The sequence below is a fragment of the Chrysochloris asiatica genome, unplaced genomic scaffold (genome assembly GCF_000296735.1).
Source record: "Chrysochloris asiatica unplaced genomic scaffold, ChrAsi1.0 scaffold00116, whole genome shotgun sequence".
In the NCBI taxonomy this organism is placed as follows: domain Eukaryota; kingdom Metazoa; phylum Chordata; class Mammalia; order Afrosoricida; family Chrysochloridae; genus Chrysochloris; species Chrysochloris asiatica.
Window position 1 is genome coordinate 8,204,115 of NW_006408634.1, and position 8,590 is coordinate 8,212,704.

The window sequence follows — 8,590 nt, forward strand, 5'->3', positions numbered from 1 at the left end:
GGGAAGGACCAGTTCATGCTCGGCAAAGACGACCCCCAATGAGACGCATTGACACAGTGTAAGCCAACAGTGGGCTCCAACATGACCAACAGTCATGAGAATGGTGCAGGGCTGGGCACTTTTCATTCGGTTGTGTATAGGCTCGCTCTGAGTTGGAACTGGTTAGAAGGCACCTAACAACAACAACCCGGCCAGATGCACTAAAAGAAAAGAGGTCTGGCTCTTCGCTCTCCGTATGAAAACCTGAGCAGAGAGGGTCGCAGGAATGGCGGTCCTTAAACCAAGATCCATCTTACATCCTCATCTGAATCCAGCTTGAACCTCTGACAGTTCCCTGTCAATGCACTGTTGCAGCTGGTTTAGAACTTTGTTGCTGAAAAAAAATGGGAAAGCTGACAACCATGCCTACAGGTCTGGTATGTGCATCTCTGAGTATTTGCAGCCAAAGAAGAGGAATCTAAAACACAGCTTGTGAAACCAGAGCAGTTCCCTATATATACTGCACCATCTCTGCAGTCTAAACATATTGAAGAGCATGGTCCATATATTGGCTGGTGCAAAGGTGTATATATATGGCTTTGTGAACAATGGGATAGTGGATATAGTACAATATATATTTATCTGAAGAATCCTCCTGGAGATTTTCTTCCCAAAATTGGAGTGATTTCTGTCTCAGGATTGGCCAGCTTGATTTTGGCGAAAAAGGGTTCTAGATTTAAGAAAATTGTTTATCCGTTGGGACTAGCCACTTTAGGAGCAACTGTTTGCTACCCAGTTCAGTCAGTACTAATTGCAAAGGTAGCTGAGAAAAAGACATATGATGCAAGCCACCAAATTTATAAAGCAGTTAAATCATCATTGACAAAAAGCAACAAAAAAGAGTCACTCCCTGAACCTAACTGAAAAACTACGGTAGGAAGTCATGTTGAAATAGAGAGACCGACAAAGACAATTCAGGTACTGAAACATTCAGTGCCTTTGCCAACAGAACTCGGCTCTCAAAGACCAAATCAGAACCCACCACAGGTACTACAGTTTCTGCCTCACCCCAAGCTCATGAATCCCAAGCAGTTCCGTCCAGAAGATGCAGATATGTTCAGCACTAGAAGCTGAAATAGACTGCACAGGGAACTTCCAGATGTGTGCCGTTGCAAATAATGATGAAAAATCACGTCATGGGTAACTTGTGATACATAGAGTATAAGTTAAAATTTCCCCCTTACGTCTTGTAATGTATAGTATAGTTTGACCAATCACATATGTGATTAATACACAAATTGAATACAATACAAACAGTATTGAATGATGAGGAGATGCTGGTATTAGGATGCATTTAACGACTTTTAAGGATGTTTATAAAAGACTAAAATTGGGTACGGCTTGGTTTGTTAGGGTTTTTTTGCTCTTGGAAATCGCAAGCATTAGTGCCCACCCCCTAAAAGCTTCAGTTAGTCCATCATGAGCTGGGATTCAGTATTTATTGTAACCCTTTTCTTCATGATGGAAAAATCCATACAATGAAACGCACTTTAAGGACAATAACAGATACAAATGTATCTTTGTTGCCAAATAGCCATGTTCTTGTGCACTTGGGGAACTGACGACTTTCCTCAAGCAATATACTTTAACAGAAAATGTTTCACTGCAATTCATTATGCTCACGATGGCTAATTCTCCAGAGGTGGACTGTCCACTGTGGGTGACCCTAATGGTACTGGAAACATCATGCCTTCCAGCATCATAGCAATACCAAGACATCAAAGTACAACAAACTGACCTTAACAGTTGCTAAATATTACTGATGTTCACCTTAAGGATATGGTAGGAAGCAGGGTAATTTGGGGGTGGGGATTCATTTGGTTTTATCACTTATTGGCTGTGTAAACTTGGGCAAGACTATTCTTATCTCTGTCTGTCTTTTCATCTACTGGTTGTTGACAGAAACAGAACAGAAAAAGCTTGTTGGAGGTGGTGTGACGATACCAGAATGTAGACTCAGTGTTCAGGTTAGTGTCTGACAGTAGTGCATATTCAGTAAAACAGATTTGATGACAATAGCTGAGAGATCTGTGTATTGTCACTGAATGATTTAGATTCATTTCCAGTGTATGTGGTGTCTTATCATGAAGGGAAGTAGATTCCAATGCGATTCACTCTGTCACTTATATATGGCAAGCAACAGCAAATCCTACTGAATGAGTAGTTAACTAGTGGCTATTTAGGAGATTGAACTGCAATAGTTTGGAATGTTGCTAAGAAATAATAACAGCACAGTGGTTAAAGCATGGGCGGTGGTACCATCTCCTCTAGTTGTTTGCTGGATAAGCCTGAGGTAGAAGAGTTAACATCTCTGTAATTCAGACTCATCATCTGTAAAATACACATAACAGTACCTTGATAGGATTCTTCAGAGGTCTAAATGAGAATGCAATTAAGTACAGCGCTAGGACTGACGTGGGGTAAGCAAACAAACTAACCATCACTACAAAATTCTTAGTTATCTTTTGCTAAGAGCCCACCCCACTCTCCAAATATACTGGCTTATGGACCAATGGTATGATGGAAGTCTCTGACCTCTAACCTTACAAAGGGAGAGGATAGCCCCAGTCTGATTCCTATGAGGCAGTATTGAGACATGCTTCTATCCTCCGACCTCTTTACCAATTCTGACATTAGCCATCCCTCTCAGAGCATTCTCCACTTCTTTTTTGGGTATGATCAATTTGTTGCAATAGCCACACATAATGAAGAGACAACTCATACTCAATACTCAGGAATATGAGGTTTATTAGGGAAGGAAAAGGTTGGAATCCGGGATCAGAAATTATTCAGGATACAGTTCTTTGATCAGGACGGCTGCTTTTCAGCAATGCCAAACGGTACGCTTTTTTCAGTATCTTGGCACCTTGATCCCTTGGCATCTACCATGATGTGGCAACTGCTGTGCCCACAGAATCCTACTCTACCAGTAGTCATGGCCTGAAAGTGCTCAGATCAAGCTCCACGGGTGTGCAAACATGTTGTCGTTAAGTGCTGTCGAGCTGTTGCAATGTGCTGTGGAGTCGGTTCCGACTCATAGCGACCCTGTACAGGGTTTCCGAGGCTGTAAATCTTTACAGGAGCAGAAAGCCTCATCTTGCTCCCGCAGAACAGCTGGTAGTTTCGACCCGATGACCCTGAGGTTAGCAGCCCGAATCGTAACCACTACGCTACTCCTTTTGGGACCCACATAAATTTTCCAGATCTAGAGTGTACTGGGAAGTGCCATCCCACTTTTAGTGTATGTTGCCATCTGGTGGCAGCCTGTATTAACTGCGTGACTCTGAAGAACTGACCTCATTTCACCAACCCCAGCACCAGAGACCCCTCAGGACATAAGTATCCCAGTTGTAATTAAGTGCTATGGAGTAGGTTCCAACTCACAGTGACCCTGCACTGGGTTTCTGAGAGTAACAGGTGGGTTATCCATTAGCAATTCAGAGATTACCCTACAGTGCTACACCAGGACTCCAAGTGTCCCAGTAATTGTATCAAAATCCACATTTCCTCAAAAACAATTTTTTTTTCTAGTTCATTCAAAATACCTTCCACTATTGAAAAAGAAAAGCAGTAAATGATTTGATCTTGGAATAGTTAAAAGGTACAACTTAGTTCTAAACCATCTGCCCTCGTAACGATCCTCCCACTGCCCAAAAATAGCTATTCTTCAACATATAGTAAAGTCTGTCCTTTCCCCAAATTCTTGCCCACTCTCCCTGCACAAACAGAGCTTCTAATCTGCCTGCTGATGGTGGAGGAGTGATTTACAGCTGAAGCTTCAGTCACACTCATGTTCTAAGCATGTCACTTATTATTTGAGGAGTCTGGCTTATGGCTAAAGCATCGGCCATACTCACTGCAAACAGGGCTTCTTCTGAGTGAGCCCCAAGTGTCTAAGGAGGCTTTGCTTCAAGCCGAAGCCTCACTCACACTCCTCACGCTTGTTGGTCTTCTCCTCTGAGTGTGTCTACTGGTGGTTAAGAACTGACTTCTGGGCAAACCTTGGCAACACTCACTGCAAATACGCAGCTTCTCTCCTAAGAGTGTCCTCTGGGGCATAATGAGGACAGACTTCGTGGCAAAGCTTTGTGCATGATCCTTGCACACATGTGGTTTCTCGTAAGTGTGTCCTCTGGTGGTGGAGGAAGCCTGCTTTCCATTTAAAGTTTTGGCCACACTCACTACAAACATAGGGTTTCTCCCCTGAGTGTGTCCTCTGGTGGTAAAGGAAACCTGACTTCCACTGAAAGCTTCGGCCACACTTGTTGCAAACATACAACTTCTCCCCAGAGTGTGTGCTCTGGTGCTGAAGGAGGACTGATTTATGGGAAAACCCTCGGCCACACTCAATGCAAACATAGGGCTTTTCACCTGAGTGTGTCCTCTGGTGTCTGATGAGCCCTGACCTGTGGAAAAAGCCTTGCCCACACTCCTTGCAAATATGTGGCTTCTCCCCTGAGTGTGTCCTCTGGTGGTTAAGGAAGCCAGACTTCCAATTAAAGCCTCGGCCACACTTACTGCAAATATACAACCTCTCCACTGAGTGTGTCCTCTGGTGGTAAAGGAGACCTGACTTACGGATAAAGCCTCGGCCACACTCACAACAAATATAGGGCTTCTCCCCTGAGTGTATCCTCTGGTGCTGAAGGAGGTTCCATTTCCGGTCAAAGCCTCGGCCACACTCAGTGCACACATGGGACTTCTCCTGGAAGAGGGATTTCTGGTTTATGATGAAGTTTGACTTTAGGCCACAGTTGGTTCCATCCTCTCTATAGCCGACTGCTCCAAATCTTGAAGTTTCTAATTCCTTCAACACTCTATCTGTTTCCACAGATATCACTGTTTCAGCTGAGCTACGCTCTATCCCTAACCCTGTGAGGCTTTCTCTAGGGCTTGCTGACTGTCTTTGAGATGAGTGGGAGAATGCTCTGGAAGTGTCTCTCTCCCCTGTCTTCCCACACACGGGTTTGCATACATCTTCTCTCTGACCAGCTGTATTTTCAGTCCAGCAGCTCTGGTCAGAATCCTGCTGCTCTGGCTGCTTCTGATGGCCTAGGCTCAAGCCCCCTTGATGGGAGGGATGTTCTGCACAGGAGCCTGGGAAGATCTGAAGCACATGTTGGCTAAGGAATTGCTGACAGAAGAAAGTCAGAAGGCAGGAAGAACAGTGGTAGCTTTCTGACTTTGGCTCTGCTGAAGAGAGAAAAGATTTCTGTTAGGCAACAACGACGGGGCAGCCTGAGCTGTCTTTTTCCTCTCATGACAGATAGCGCCTCATTGCAGTAGACTGTGGGTGGGACAAACAGTCAAGTGTTCAATGACCAGCAAAAGATGGGCCTGGGGATCTGTTTCAGGAAGCTCACAGCTCTAGTTTGCACAGGCAGTTCCATGAGTTGGAATCTATTTAACACGAACTAACACCAATCTGATAGCTACATTCCAATTGATAGTATCTATAGCATAATATAAGGAGCTCTGGTAGCATAGTGGTTACAAATCAGGCTGCAAACCTTAAGGTCAGCAGTTTGAAACTACCAGCCGATGCGCAGGGGAAAGGTGAGGCTTTCTGCTCCCGTAAAGATTTATAGCCTCAGAAACCCTGTACAGGGTCACTATGGGTAGGAATGGACTCGACGGCACTTAACAACATAGCACAATATGGTCCCCTCCAATAATTCATTCATCTTCCATTTTTACAAACTACAGTTTCTATTGCAATCCAGAAGGAGCCATAGTGGCTCAATGTCTTCGACGCTCACTCGAGAGCGTAACACAGACTAGAGCAGCCTGAATCTTTACAGAGACAGCCTGCCACATCTTTCTCCCACAGAGTTCAAAGGGTGGGTTTGAACCTCCAACCTTTCAGGCATTAATTGAGTGGTAACCACTATGCCAACAGGATTCCTTAAAACATAATGGTTGTTATTATGCGCCATTGAGTTACATCTGATGCATAGCAACCCTCTACAAAGTTTCCAAAAGTGGTTGGTGGGTTTGAACTGCCAAATATGCAATTAGCAGTCCAGTGTTTATTCTACAGCACCATGCTGGGGCTCTTGATATTTCATATTAAGTACTGTGAAGTCAGTTCCGACTCATAACGATCTTGTATAGGGTTTTCAAGAAGCAGTTGATGAGTCTGAACCACCAACCTTGTGGGTAGCAGTCCAGTGATTATCCTATAGCGCCACACCATAGTAGTAATCAATAAATGTCTACTGAATTACTGAAGAGAACAAATTCTCACCCAACGAGAGCAGATTCCTGTAAATCTCCAGCACCACTTCTTTGTAAAGATTTTTCTGCTCAGAGCTCAGTCTCTTCCATTCTTCCTCCGTGAAGACCACAGTAACATCCTCAAATGTAATTGGTTCCTAGAATAAACAATGGCAACACAGAGCAAGTCACCATCACGTTTCCCGGTGAAAGGAGTTTCACTGGTGGCCCTGAAAACCCTGCATCTGAAGAAGTTCATCAAATTCTTTTCAGAGAACACAGTTCTCCTGGACATGGCTGGTACCACGCTCTGTGAGAAAACCTGTGGGGAGCACCAGTGACGCACAAAACACACCCTGGCCCTCAAACACATGTACCTTCATTCAAGAACTGCTTTGTGAATCAATCTGAAAGCAGTAAGCAGAATTCAAGAAAGTGACTTTGAGAATTCATAATGGAGGAGTTCCATGAGGGGGGAGTATAGGGGAGAACGGAAGGTATCCTGGAGGTGGAACCTGAGGGAGGCCTTAAGGGATGGTGAAGATTCTAAGGAGAAGATGGAAGGAAACTTCAACTCTAGAGAAGACTGGGAGAGTACAGATGAGGTGTGGAAGAAGCATTTCTGAAGAGTTCAAGTAACTAATTACCTTTCACCTGTCTTCTCAAGACAGAATATAGGCCTGTTCTCTGAGAAGTGAGCCAACGTTTCAGAAAAACAAGGGAATTTTAACTCACCAGTATGTTGGACTTCCTTTTCTCCTCTTGGTGCTTGTCAAAAGCCTCAGATGATGCACCTACAGAAAGAGCAGTTTTGAGAAAGCAGACCTCCCACAATGTTCCCAGAGTAGCTTGTCTCATCATGGGATGGAAGGAAGTAGCCACCTGGAGGCTAGGTCCCCTTCTGCCCTGTCCAGTCCCCAACATCTCTCACCTTCTGTCTTGTGTGTTTGAGTCCATTTCTTCTTCATGGTCTCCATATCGTCCCTGTTCTTTAAAGCTAAACTCTTCTCCCAGTCCTGCTCTCCACTGGCAGAAGGATCAGGTGGAATGATGGCCCCAAAGTCAACCTAAGGCCTGTTGTGAAATTCTGCCACTGGGTCAGGTGGAAGGTATTTCATCTCTAGATGGATCTCTTTTGCCTGGAGTGACTTCTTCACACCTCAGTTATGAAACACTCTTTGCTGCCATGCATCCAGGACTTGACCTGTGGGATGGAGAAGTGACTTGATGCTCTTGGATCTTTTCATTGTGAGCTCTACACCAGGTCTCTTCAGCAGAGAACCTGTCCTCTCTCTCACAGCCTCCTCAGTCAAAATTCGTAAGTGGCTCAGTCCTGGCAGAGTCTCTGGATTTTCTACCTTAACCCATGTCTGGCCTATAAGCTCCCAAATGTGTTCCCTGGGACCCTCCCTTACCTGTCAAAAGGCACTGTCTCTCTTGCTCCCATACCTCAGACCCTAGTTCAATGATCCAGATCAGTGTCTGGTACTTGAGGCAAAAAGAAGACAGAATACAACCCAATGCCTATAGAATAAAAACCTCTGATGGCTCCATGCAGACCAGCCAGGGCACACAGCAGTCAGCTTCTACTTTTCAGAGCCCCAGCTTCTACTTGTGTTCGCTTTTCTATGTCCCTGTACAGCATAATCTGAAGTTAAATCCCTGTAAAACCTTTTACATTGAAACCTTAGAACAATCTGCTGCACAAAGCTGGAGAGTTCGATCTACTAGATATAAGAGGCTGGACATTTTGGGTGTGTGTCTGGTCTGGGAAGGGGACTTGCTGGCAGATGGATCAAGATATTACTCATCTCCAGACCACAGGTTGGGGAGTAATCAAGTTTGCAGGAGAGGTGGCTGTCTGGACCTGGTATGGGGGTGCTGGGAGCATGACTGGTGGTGGCAGCCTTGGCAGTAGTTAACTCGTTGGTTCAGCAGTTTTCCTGACCACATACAAAAGGCTGTTACTGAGAGCTGGAAGCTTACCAGTACCCTGGGAAGATGTAAGCGCCCCAGCCGGGTAGGCGCCACCTGGACCCAAGTAAGAAACGGAGGATTCACAGTAGGTGTTACCCTACAACACAAGTAAAAGATGAAGGAGTTGAAGCTGTGGGAATTAGGATATGCCCTGGATACCCACTGCCTATTCACTCTGCAGATTTGGGATCTTTAAAATCATTGTTAAGTGCCTGTCTAGTCAGTTCCAACTCTTAGTGACCTTGTATAGGGTTCCCAAGGATGTAAATCTTTACGGGAACAGAAAGCTGCTTCTTTCTCCTATGGAACAGCTGCTAGTTTTGAACTGCTAACCTAGAGGTTAGCAGCCTGACTCGTA

At 44.8% G+C, this 8,590-nt stretch overlaps 2 pseudogenes; one reads left to right on the forward strand and one right to left on the reverse strand.

The window, feature by feature from the left end:
* The first annotated feature begins 401 nt into the window (after positions 1–401).
* Positions 402–1,113, forward strand: LOC102840111 (annotated as a pseudogene).
* Positions 1,114–3,961: 2,848 nt separating this feature from the next.
* Positions 3,962–7,232, reverse strand: LOC102840482 (annotated as a pseudogene).
* Between the last annotated feature and the right edge of the window lie 1,358 nt (positions 7,233–8,590).